At 40.7% G+C, this 12877-nt stretch overlaps 1 protein-coding gene across 1 annotated transcript in view; it reads right to left on the minus strand.

Moving 5' to 3' along the window:
• ABCA12 (ATP binding cassette subfamily A member 12) overlaps nt 1-12877 on the minus strand; it is a 204189-nt gene that overhangs the window by 135007 nt on the left and 56305 nt on the right. The window lies entirely within an intron of this gene.

Genomic DNA, 12877 nt, shown 5'->3' on the forward strand with positions numbered 1-12877 from the left:
GAAAGATGCAGTATTGTAGACTTTGAACGTGGAGGAAAGAGCCAAAAGCCAAGGAAAGTGCGCAACCTCTGCTGCTGCTGCTAAGTTGCTTCAGTGGTGTCCGACTCTGTGAGACCCCATAGATGGCAGCCCATTAGGCTCCCTGTCCCTGGGAGTCTCCAGGGCAAGAATACTGGAGTGGGTTGCCATTTCCTTCTCCAATGCATGAAAGTGAAAAATGAAAGTGAAGTCACCCAGTCGTGTCCAGCTCTTCGTGATCCCATGGACCACAGCCTACCGTGGTCCTCCATCCATGGGATTTTCCAGACAAGAGTGCTAGAATGGGTTGCCATTGCCTTCTCCCTCTAGAAGCCAGAAAACGATCCTCCTAAAGCCTCGAGAAAGAATGCAGCCCTGCCAACACCTTTAACTCACAAAGATTAAATAAATCCTGGACTTCTGAACTCTAGAATGGTAACTTAATAAGTTAGTGCTTTTTCTAAGTCACAAAGTTTGTGGTAATTTGTTACAGCAACTACAGGAAAAACTAACACAATAACACCAGTACGGATTAAAGTTTTGAAAATTCAAACGGAAGTGGAAAGAAATCCACCAGACTACAAGGAAAGATATAAGCATCTGAATGCAGATTTCCAAAGAATAGCAAGAAGAGATAAGAAAGCCTTCTTCAGCGATCAGTGCAAAGAAATACAAGAAAACAACAGAATGGGAAAACTAGAGATCTGTTCAAGAAAATTAGAGATACCAAGGGAACATTTCATGCAAAGATGGGCTTGATAAAGGATAGAAATGGTATGGACCTAACAGAAGCAGAACTTATTAAGAAGAGGTGGCCAGAATACACAGAAGAACTGTACAAAACAGATCTTCATGACCAAGATAATCACGATGGTGTGATCACTCACCTAGAGCCAGAGATCCTGGAATGTGAAGTCAAGTGGGCCTTAGAAAGCATCACTATGAACAAAGCTAGTAGAGGTGATGGAATTCCAGTAGAGCTATTTCAAATCCTGAAAGATGATGCTGTGAAAGTGCTGCACTCAATATGCCAGCACATTTGGAAAACTCAGCAGTGGCCACAGGACTGGAAAAGGTCAGTTTTCATTCCAATCCCAAAGAAAGGCAATGCCAAAAAACTCTCTAACTACCACACAATTGCATTCATCTCACTCACTTGTAAAATAATGCTCAAAATTCTCCAAGCCAGGCTTCAGCAATACGTGAACCATGAACTTCCTGATGTTTAAGCTGGTTTTAGAAAAGGCAGAGGAACCAGAGATCAAATTGCCAACATCTGCTGGATCATCGAAAAAAGCAACAGAGTTCCAGAAAAACATCTATTTCTGCTTTATTGACTATGCCAAAGCCTTTGACTGTGTGGATCACAATCAACTGTGGAAAATTCTGAAAGAGATGGGAATCCCAGACCACCTAACCTGCCTCTTGAGAAACCTATATGCAGGTCAGGAAGCAACAATTAGAACTGGACATGGAACAACAGACTGGTTCCAAATAGGAAAAGGAGTACGTCAAGGCTGTATATTGTCGCCCTGCTTACTTAACTTATATGCAGAGTACATCATGAGAAATGCTGGAATGGAAGAAGCACAAGCTGGAATCAAGATTGCAGGGAGAAATATCAATAACCTCAGATATACAGGTGACACCACCCTTATGGCAGAAAGTGAAGAGGAGCTAAAAAGCCTCTTGATGAAAGTGAAAGAAGAAAGTGAAAAAGTTGGCATAAAGCTCAATATTCAGAAAACGAAGATCATGTCATCTGGTCCCATCACTTCATGGGAAGTAGATGGGGAAACAGTGGAAACAGCGTCAGACTTTATTTTTTGGGGCTCCAAAATCACTGCAGATGGTGACTGCAGCCATGAAATTAAAAGACGCTTACTCCTTGGAAGGAAAGTTATGACCAACCTAGATAGCATATTGAAAAGCAGAGACATTACTTGGCCAACAAAGGTCCGTCTAGTCAAGGCTATGGTTTTTCCCAGTGGTCATGTATGGATGTGAGAGTTGGACTGTGAAGATAGCTGAGGTCTGAAGTATTGATGCTTTTGAACTGTGGTGTTGGGGAAGACTCTTGAGGGTCCCTTGGACTGCAAGGAGATCCAACCAGTCTATTCTAAAGGAGATCAGCCCTGCGTGTTCTTTGGAGGGAATGATGCTAAAGCTGAAGCTCCAGTACTTTGGCCACCTCATGCGAAGAGCTAACTCATTGGAAAAGACCCTGATGCTGGGAGGGATTGGGGGCAGGAGGAAAAGGGGATGACAGAGGATGAGATGGCTGGATGGCATCGCCGACTTGATGGCCGTGAGTCTGGGTGAACTCCGGGAGTTGGTGATGGACAGGGAGGCCTGGCGTGCTGCGATTCATGGGGTCGCAGAGTCGGACACAACTGAGCGACTGAACTGAACTGACTGACTCATTATTACCTTCTAAGAAGCTTCTTTGTCTGACACCAGAAAGACCAGTGTCTTCCCTAATATTAAACAAGTGATACCGGGACTGAACCGTCACTGTTTTCATTGTAGCACAATTCCCTGAATAAGCTCAAGAGCACCAAACTGCCTGTTTGCGATTCACATCACTGTCACATTCTGCCATACCAGACCTCTACAGTTCTGCAGTGGAATTTCACCATGAATGGTAAGTCACCCTGTTACACAGATCCCACCTGGAACCACTCATTCGGGGTATGGGGTTATCCCTAGTCCATCTCAAGCATGTGCAGGGGGTCGTCAGAATGGAAGGCAGATAGAAGGGCTACAGATGATCCCTCTCCCCTAAAGCACTCATTAAGCAGATGGTGTGACTGACCTAGTGCTGAAAACAATGGCAGTTCAGCCATAGGAACAGAGGAATAGAGGAAGAGGAATTGAGGAAAAGAAAGGAAAAGATGTCAGGGGAAAAAGATCTAGGAAGAGGTGGAAGATTACAGCTAGTGTTACTTATTCTGGAACTAATCACAGTTTGTAAATTATTAAAGAAAGATTTGAAAGAATTTAAACCTACAACATTCCTTGATGTGATTAATAATAGATATGCCTATTTTATAGGAAAATTCATTACGGAATCTCTCAGAAACAAGACCCTATTGTGTTAAAAAATATAGACAGTTCACATTTCGCAGTTTTTTGGTAATTGATGTTTAACCTGTTACAACGGGTTCAAGGAAAAGAGGAACAGGCTGATGTGTGTACAAAGTTAACACAGTGTTGTGAAGAACATGAATTGCCGGAATTGTGTATTTTACCATCACCTTTTAACAAGAACCATATACTCATTAAAATAAGAGAGTCTGTGGCAACAAAAATGACACTGATTTGTTAAGCACCTATTGTATCCCATGTAGCCATGAAATGTTATTACAGGGAATGGATGCGAACCAAACATTTTTAGTAGTAAACTACCAGTTAACTAAGCTTTTAACTAAATCAAATTCAGTTGTCATTGTTTTAAGAATGAAATAGGCATTATAAAAAAATCCAGTTTAAGAATTTTTAAAAAGATACTTTGTAAAGAATTATGATATCCATCTGTACATCTATGTTTATCTAGAAAGAGGATCAAGTTTGGTTTTCCTTTCCCTAGCTGCACAAATGTCCTTATTCAGGACAATATTGGTGTATGACATTATGTACAAATAAAAGCAGTAGTTGTCAAAGTGCAAGCCCTGGCCCAACAGAACCAGCATCACCTGGAAACTTATTAGAAATGAAAATTTGAGATCCTACCTCAGATCTACTTAACCAAAACCTTTGGGAATGGGGTTCAGCAATCTTTATTTTAACAAGCCCTCCAGGAAATTCTGATGCACACTAAAGTTTAAGAACAATAAGATTAGATTACTGACAGGCTTTATTTGCTTGGGCTCCAAAACCACTGCAGATGGCGACTGCAGCCAAGAAATCAAAAGATGCTTGCTCCTTGGAAGAAAAGTTATGACCAACCTAGACAGTGTATTCAAAAGTAGAGACATCACTTTGCTGACAAAGATGCATCTAGTCAAGGCTACGGTTTTTCCAGTAGTCGTGTATGGATGAGAGAGTTGGACTATAATGAAAGCTGAGTTCCAAAGAACTGATGCTTTTGAACTGTGGTGTTGGAGAAGACTCTTGCAAGTCCCTTAGACTGCAAGGAGATTCAACCAGTTCTTCCTAAAGGAAATCAATCCTGAATATTCATTGTAAGGACTGATGCTGAAGCTGACGCTCCAGTAATTTGGCCACCTGATGCAAAGAGCTGACTCATTTGAAAAGACCCTGATGCTGGGAAAGATTGAAGGCAGGAAGAGAACAGGATGACAGAGGATGAGATGGTTAGATGGCATCACTGACTTGATGGATATGAGCTTGAGCAAGCTCCGGGAGTTGGTGATGGACAGGGAGGCCTGGCCTGCTGCAGTCCATGGGGTCGCAAAGAGTCAGACATGACTGAGTGACGAAACTGAACTGAACATTAGATTGCAAACTTTTCCATTAGAGTTAGATAGTAAATATTTTAAGCTGTGGCTCCATCACAAATACTCAGCCCTGCCATTGTAGCATGAAAGCAGCCATAGACAATATACACATCAATGGGCCAGCTTGTATTCCAATACAGCTTAATTTACAAGAAAAGACAATGGACTCGATATGGTCCATAGACTTTAGTTTGCTGAACCCTCAGGAGGATAACCTCTTACACATGTCCTTCTCCCTCTCCCGCCTCATTCATTTCTTTAAAAAAAAATTTTTTTTATTTTATTTATTTGGCTACATCAGCTCTTCGTGAGGGACTCTCTAGCTGTCATGCATGGCCTTAGTTGTCCACAGGATGTGGGATTCTAGTTCCCTGTTGTTCAGTCACTCAGTCGTGTCTGACTCTGCAACCCATGGCCTGAAGCATGCCAGAATTCCTTGTCCTTCATTATCTTCCAGAGTTTCCTTAAACTCATGTCCATTGAGTCAATGATGCTATCCAACCATTTCATCCTCTGTCACCTCCTTCTCCTCGTGTCCTCAGTCTTTCCCAGCATCAAGGTCTTTTCAAATGAGTCAACTCCTCGCATCAGGTGGCCAAAGTATTGGAGCTAGCTTTAGCTTCAGCATCAGTCCTTCCAATGACTATTCAGGGTTGATTTCCTTTAGGGTTGACTGGTTTGATCTCCTTGCAGTTCAAGGGACTCTCAAGAGTCTTCTCTAGCACCACAGTTCAAAAGCATCAATTCTTCAGTGCTCAGCCTTCTTTATGGTCCAACTCTCACATCCATACATGACACTGGAAACCCCATAGCTTTGACTATACGGACATTTGTTGGCAAAGTGATGTCTCTGCTTTTGAATACACTGTCTAGGTTTGTCATAGCTTTTCTTCCAAGGAGCAAGCATCTTTTAATAATGGCTGCAGTCACCACTGGCAATGATTTTGTTGCCCAAGAAAATAAACTCTGTCACTGTTTCCATTTTTTTCCCACCTATTTGCCATGGGACCAGATGCTATGATTTTAGTTTTCTGAATGGGATCAAACCTGCATCCCTTGCACTGGAAGGTAGATTCTTAATCACTGGACCACCAGGGAAGTCCCTCGTTCATTTCTTGCTTGCACTCATCCTCACTCCTTCTTTTCCTCTTCCCTTGTCTCAACTAATCTATTTACTATTCCCTGTTCTCTATTTCTCAGTCTTCTGTCTTTCCTTTCCACACACCACCTTCTTGTTTCCATTTCTTCTTTTCTCTCCTCCTCCTGCTACTGCCCTTTCTCTCACCTAGCCCTCTATCTCTTTATCACTGATGTAGCCACAGATGCATTTTCCCCAACATCTTCTCTTATTCTTTTTTTCTTTTTCTCCACTACAGAAGGATTTTTGCCCACTTCCATAATAAATTCAGGAGCTTGTTGCTCACAGGCACTATCTATAGAAGTACTATTTTCTACTTATTGTATTTTTAGAGAAAGAAATGTCACAGCCTTTTTGGTAATGAAGCTACTTCCATTTGACATCATTAGGCTCAGAAAGCATTCTGTAGGCTGCCTTGGTGACATTTGTAAATATTATAATAATGGTAGAATTGGAGAACTTCCACTGTGTTTCTCTGTGTTTTTCTCAAAGCAGGTCAGAACCCAACCTAGGTGATTTTTTTGTGTTTTCAGGTGAAAGGATTTTTTCTTTACCCTAGTGAAGAGGTGAATGATAAATTTTGGAATAAAATCCTGGCTTTTAAAAATATGGAGTTATTCATTTGAGGGGTTATGTTTTTCTTAACTTTTTGGATACAGCATCACATTTGTAGAAAAAAGTATCAGTCCTTCTAAGCAGGCAAATGGTAAGTTGCCTTGTGAAACATCACAGCAACAATCTGTCATCATGACAAGCACACAAAATAGGACAAGCATTTTTAGAAACATTACCTACAAATGATCAAATAACCTGATATGAATTAAACAAATATGAGAAAGAAAATGAATCTCAGAAGTAAAGATGTAATAATTTAGTTAAGTAAGTCTTTTTCTTCTTCTAGTTTTTGAGCAAATTTTATTCTCAATTACATGTAAAAGACATATTCAAAATTATGAATGACATAAAACCTGACATTTCAAATTGTCAGGCACTACAGGACTGTCTTTGTTCTCCTTCCCACATACTTTCCACTTAGAGGATCAGCTTGTCCTGATCCTGTTTCCCTGCCCATCACAAGGTAAAATCAAATACAGCGGATCTTTCTGACTTTATTCCTTCTGAGAAACTTCTTTTATTTTTTTACCTTCACAGCCCAGAGAGACCTTGCATACGTACATCCTAAGTCACTTCAATTTTGTCTGACTCTTTGAGACCCCATGGACTCTGGCCCAACAGCCTCCTCTGTCCGTGGAATTCCCCAGGCAAGAATACTGGAGTGGATTGCCATCTCCTCCAGGGGATCTTCCTGACCCAAGGATTGAACCCAGGTCTGCTGACATCTCCTGCATTGCAGGCAGGTCTTTACCCCTGAGCCACGGGGGAAGCCACAGAGGCCTTAGCTTGGGGTTAAATACTGATAGAACTGAGAATCTTCAGAGACATCAGCTCAATAAAATTGCCCTTTTGAAAGACTGAAAAATAAGCCATGTGAAAGAAAGAAAAGTTCTAACATATTTCTTAGCACAATGCTTGGCACATTGTAAGCAATTATTAATTATATTAATAAATCAATCAATGAGTAGATGAACCCCTGAGGGTCACAGTAAGACAGAATGATTTAGAATTTTAGCATAATATACATCCTTATTATTTGTAAGGCAAAGTTTCCAATTTTATCACCCAAGTATAGTAAGTTCAGAGGATAACAATGAATATATTAATAGTAAGCTCAGTGGGATAAGTACAAAGGATAATATTGCATTATATTCATGTATCTTATAAAAGTAGATAGACTGATGTTGACTAATGAAATCAATAACATTCATTGTTGCAGGCCCTATAGTTCTTGGTTTCTATAAAAATCTAGCTAGTACACATTGACATCTCTAACACCAACTGCTCAGTTTATTATCCACAAAGTGAATTCATCCATCATCTATTAAATAAACGTTTACTGAGCAGATACTGTGTGGCTGGCACTGAGGAGGTGCTAAGTAAGGTTCATTCTTCTATTAAATTTTCTTTCATGTTTACATTTTAAAATATAACTCTGGGTTATTTGTATGTGTGTATGTGTGTGTTTGTGTGTTAGAAAGAAAGCAAATTAGTGTCTGATTTCAAAGCTCATCATGGTTTTAGTAAATAAACTGTATATAGAAGTCATTTGTTTTCCTGAAATGTCAGAAATACTATGAATAAAATATAATTGAAAATACATAGTAAAATATTGGTTTTAAAAAAAAGATTCACATCTGACAGAATTAAACAGCTATTATTTCATGTGAACCCCATGAGAGTTCTATAGGATAGGTAAGGCAAGTGTACACCCATTTCACAGATAACCTCAGAGAGACCAAACAGTTTTACTCAAGGTCACATGAAAGACAAGATGCCAGGGATGGATCTAGAGCTACATGACATAGGACAATAATGAAAAAAATATTTTGTTCAGTTAAGTTTCAGTACATCTTGGAATGAACAGACTGAAACTGTGAAGAACAGGTACCACCTCTGGTTTTGCTGTTAATTCATTGAGTTCCCGGGGCAAATTAATCTGTCTATGTCTCTGTTTTCACATCCACCAAATCGAGGATAATGGGCCTTGTCACCTCATGGGGTACAAGGAAGATTAATTGGATACAGCTTGTGTAAAGTCCTATGAAAGCTGAGGAAGGAAAGGCCACACAGAATCATGAGTTACCAATGCTCACTGTTATTGCAACATTTGCCTAATTCACACACAGTGGCTAGGGCTCTGTTGCTCTGCCTGGTCTCTCATCTCTGTGCTGTGAACCAATGGGTGGATAAGAGGATGGCATGACATGTTTCTTCCCCTAGTAATTCATAATGTGCACCTGTATCAGCTGGTGTAGTGCTTCAATTACTGCATGCTCAGTGGGTGTGGTGTCATGACACATCCTTCCTAATTCTCCCCAGACAAGTCTTGCTTCACAAGTGCTTTCCCAAGTTCAAATCCATTGGCAAATGTAGACTGTTCCTGGCGGTGAGGGCTGAGGCACAATGCCTAATCCTTAAAGCGGTGGGTAAGGAGGTCCTATACACAAAAGGTTGGCGTCTGTATATGTCTAACGGCTAGAGCTCTAATACTTTGGCCACCTGATGCAAATAGCCAACTCATTGGAAAAGACCCTGATGCTGGGAAAGATTGAAGGCAAAAGGAGAAGAAGGTAGCAAAGGATGAGATGGTTGGATGACCAATCAGTTGAACTGAATCACCAAATTAATGGACATGAACTTGGGCAACCTCCAAGAGATGATGAGGGGCAGGGAGGCCTGGTGTGCTGCAATCCATGGAGTCTCAAAGAGTCAGACATGACTTGGCAACTGAACAACAACAACAAACTGACTGAGATGGCATTCTGCATGCTGGGATCCTTCCCACATCTCCCACTCTCCCTGGAGCTGCTTCTAAGAACCACAGTCAATGGATTTTGAAAGATGCAAAAAATGTCCCTGTGGAGACAATTTTGGGCTCTGGCTATGCAGTTGCAGGCAAGAGAGGAAGTGGGGAATGATTCCTGCCTGCTTTGCATCTTTGGCTTATTACCATTATTATTTTTTAAGATAACAGGGTGAGGCAGTTTGGACTAGGGATTTTGCAGTCTCTTTGGATGTTATCTCTTCAGTCCTCAAAGTACACACTTGAGTTGATGTTCAGTCAAAAGTTACTAAGAGTCAGTCACATTACTTCAGTCACATTACTAAGTTTCTGGAACAGAATGAACAGCCCTCCTTTCTGAATATTAAGGGGACCCTTTGGGTGATGGCTTCCAAAGGGCATGGTCTGATCTATTCAAATCATAAACAAAATGATTTGATTCAAGGCTAGGACACACAACAGGAACACATATATGCTAGATAATAAACTCCCATATGGACTGACTTGAGAAACTTAAAAGTAAGAATCTCCATAATACTATTAAAAAATATTCCCACTTGGCAAAGAATGTTGAATTCTACAGTTCATCTTGGGTGAGTGGGGTCTGTTTGTCCTGTTAGATGGCCTAACCATAACCTGTATTTTGCCTTTCTAAAACTTGTCTTTTATGCAGAGGGACTCATAATTGCATTTTTAAAAACTCCCTGCCATGGGCATTCACAAACAGAATCTTGGCAACAGTTTTACTTGTTTCTAAGTTAAAGTTAAAAGAAAAAAAAATTAATCCTGACTCCTCACTTCGTTGCAGGACATTCTTCCTATTAAGCTTAATTTCTTAATTCTCTCTGGATGTGGTTGACCAAGAGAGAGCCTTCTGGCCTGTGGGACAGGGCTGATATGAAGCTGGGTATACACTGGTATGACTGTGTGGACTGGTCATATCAAAAAGACCTGATAGAGACGTGAGCTGAGAGCCACTGTGCTGAGCCACATCAGTTGCAGGCTCTCCCCTAAGATAAGCTCCCCTCCCACACAGATCCAGCAATATCAGCTAAAATTTAGCAAAAAGAGGGGGTACTCCAGAAGAGCGATATTTCTCCCAGTGCCACCACATATGTTCTGACTTGTGCAGGAGTTCTGACTGTGCTAATTGTTAACCACACTGCATATCAGCCAGGTACGTGGGTAGTTAACCCACAAAGCCTGCACTGGAAGAAGGAACTGAGGAACTGATTCCTCTCTCCATGTGATGTTTGGGATTGGGGGAGTAGGAAGAAAGGGAGCATCAGGATTTCCATCAACTCTGGGACCAAATGAGTTTAGGAAAAAGAATTGATTTCCTTTCTTTTTCTTGTTTCTTAAGGTAGCACTGGCTCCTATCTTGCGAATGAATGTTCCATGGGGAAACAGTGCCTTAACCCATTTCCTCACAAACTCCCAACTGAAAAGTGACCTGGAACTGGAAAGATTTCCCCCTAACCCCCACCCGCCACTTCCAAGAGTATAATTTTTATATAATGAAATGTATTGGCTTTGAGTCTCACCATACTAAAATTCCCTTCACCAAGTTAGCTTAGATAGAGTAATTCAGCAAATACTCTAGTATTCATTTGTGGGAGTCCCTTACAGCTGTGCATTACAAACGTGGGAGTCCTTCAGCAAAACCTAAGCCACTGTTTGGAGAAGGGAATTTCATTCCAGAAGGATTTAGGGAGGCTTTTAAAAGTACACACTCTATAATGGAAAAAAATAAGGTAATGAGGAAATCTGAATGAGAACAAACAAAGATCAAGAAAAAACAGAATCAGCACATAATAGGTGCCAAAGGTCTGTATATTATTAGAGGTGGACCACAAATTTGAGCCTGAATGTCCTAAGGAACTGAAAGAAATGATCATTTAGCCAGTTCACAGTATTAATAAAAATAAATAAATGCTTTGGGAGAGGTACAGCTTTCCCTATATTGAGAGAAGTACTAACTCTCAGGCATCAAGAGCTATACTTCAGTAGGTCCTAGTGCATTTGCTCCCACCCAGCACAGGAGCATCCTTGAAAGTGACTAACCATCCAGTAACCCATCCTTAATGGTGAGTGACTGAGAGACCCTGAGAGTGTTTGCCACTAAGCAGCAAAGACTAGGGAGAAACTGAGGGACTGAGCTCCCTTACCACTTAGTTCAGTTCAGTTCAGTCGCTCAGTCATGTCCGACTCTTTGCGACCCCATGAATCACAGCACGCCAGGCCTCCCTGTCCATCACCAACTCCCGTAGTTCACTCAGACTCACTCCATCGAGTCCGTGATGCCATCCAGCCATCTCATCCTCTGTAGTCCCCTTCTCCTCCTGCCCCCAATCCCTCCCAGCATCAGAGTCTTTTCCAGTGAGTCAACTCTTCGCATGAGGTGGCCAAAGTACCACTTAGTAACAGAGGTCATTTCCAAGCTGGGACACCATCATCATAGTACTTGTATACAAAATACTGATTAACGCAATAAAAATAGCGTAAAGCTGTTTGGTGTTAAATAGAAACATCCCCTGCAAACTTTCCCCCAAATCTTTGCTTATCTGATAACTGGGTTAAGTTCTGAGTTAACTTTTATGAATTACTCTTATGAGTGAAGTAAAGGACAGGAACAAGAGTTTAAAATTATCCTTTTTAATCCTAGCTTTGCAAGTGATTTACTATGTAACCATGACCTCTACCATGAGTCATTTCCTCACTTACGCAGGAAAAATAAATCTGGATACCTATCCATCATAACTATTACAAGTAGAGGAATCTCTTATAAAATGTGATTAGCCATGTTGAAGCATTAAGCATTTAAGATGAAAATTATGTTTGAAAATTAAAATGTGATCTCAATAACCCATTAAGAGTTATGACATGGAGAAAAGAACTTCAGTTGTCATCCCTACAGAAGTATGCTACTAATAACTGGTTTTTTTTTTTTTTTTTCATTCAGAAAGCTGATTCAGTTATGATCACAGAGAATTTTGTGCATTACAGTATAAGAATAAAAGTTAGAGCAATGCATTGCTAGGAGCATTGTATAGAAAAGAATTAGGTCTTATAAAGGCAGAACAGTAACTTCTCTGATTCAATAGATGGTCTTGGGAAGAACAGGATCTGATCACAGGGTTCCAAATCTGATCATTCCTCAACAGCTTGTGTAATATTCGTATCTTTGGTATTCATATTACATAGATTTACAAATGATTCTTGTGACAACCTGCCAGTGGAAAATGTATGTCACAACCTTTTCTTCCAAGCAGCGCTGCTGACAAGTAGCAGTCTCATCTTCTTGTCAAACTTGACTTTCTCCTAAGCCAATTCTCTTACTAAGACTTCTGCCAATCACAGAGACAACTTAAGTGACCCATGGCTTGCTTTGTTGGCCTTCCCCCTCCCTCTCTGTAGAACAACTTTTCATCAAAGCCAGTGTCTCATTAGGAGAAAAAAAGAGAAAAATTCCCCAGTGGCATTTTCCTAAGTTGTAGAGTCAAAAATATTAACATAGCAATTAGTATTTCCCATTTTTTTCTAAGAAAAAAAGTTCTTTTTTTCTGAAAAGAATGTACCTCAGAAAAATAGAATTGAAATCATGAAATGCCATTTCACACCTATCAGATAGGCCAAAGTTTAAAAAGTCTGACCACACCAAGTGCTGGAGAGGATACACAGCAGTGGGAGCTCTCATCCCATGGTGGGGAAGAATTATGTTAGTAAAGCTACACTGTGGAAGTGTAGCAATGCAGGAGACCAGGGTTTGATCCCTGGGTGGGGAAGATCCTCTGGAGAAGGGAATGGCAATCCACTCCAGTAATCTTGCCTGGAGAATCCCATGGACAGAGAAGCTTCACA

Source organism: Ovis aries, chromosome 2, assembly GCF_016772045.2.
Source record: "Ovis aries strain OAR_USU_Benz2616 breed Rambouillet chromosome 2, ARS-UI_Ramb_v3.0, whole genome shotgun sequence".
NCBI lineage: Eukaryota > Metazoa > Chordata > Mammalia > Artiodactyla > Bovidae > Ovis > Ovis aries.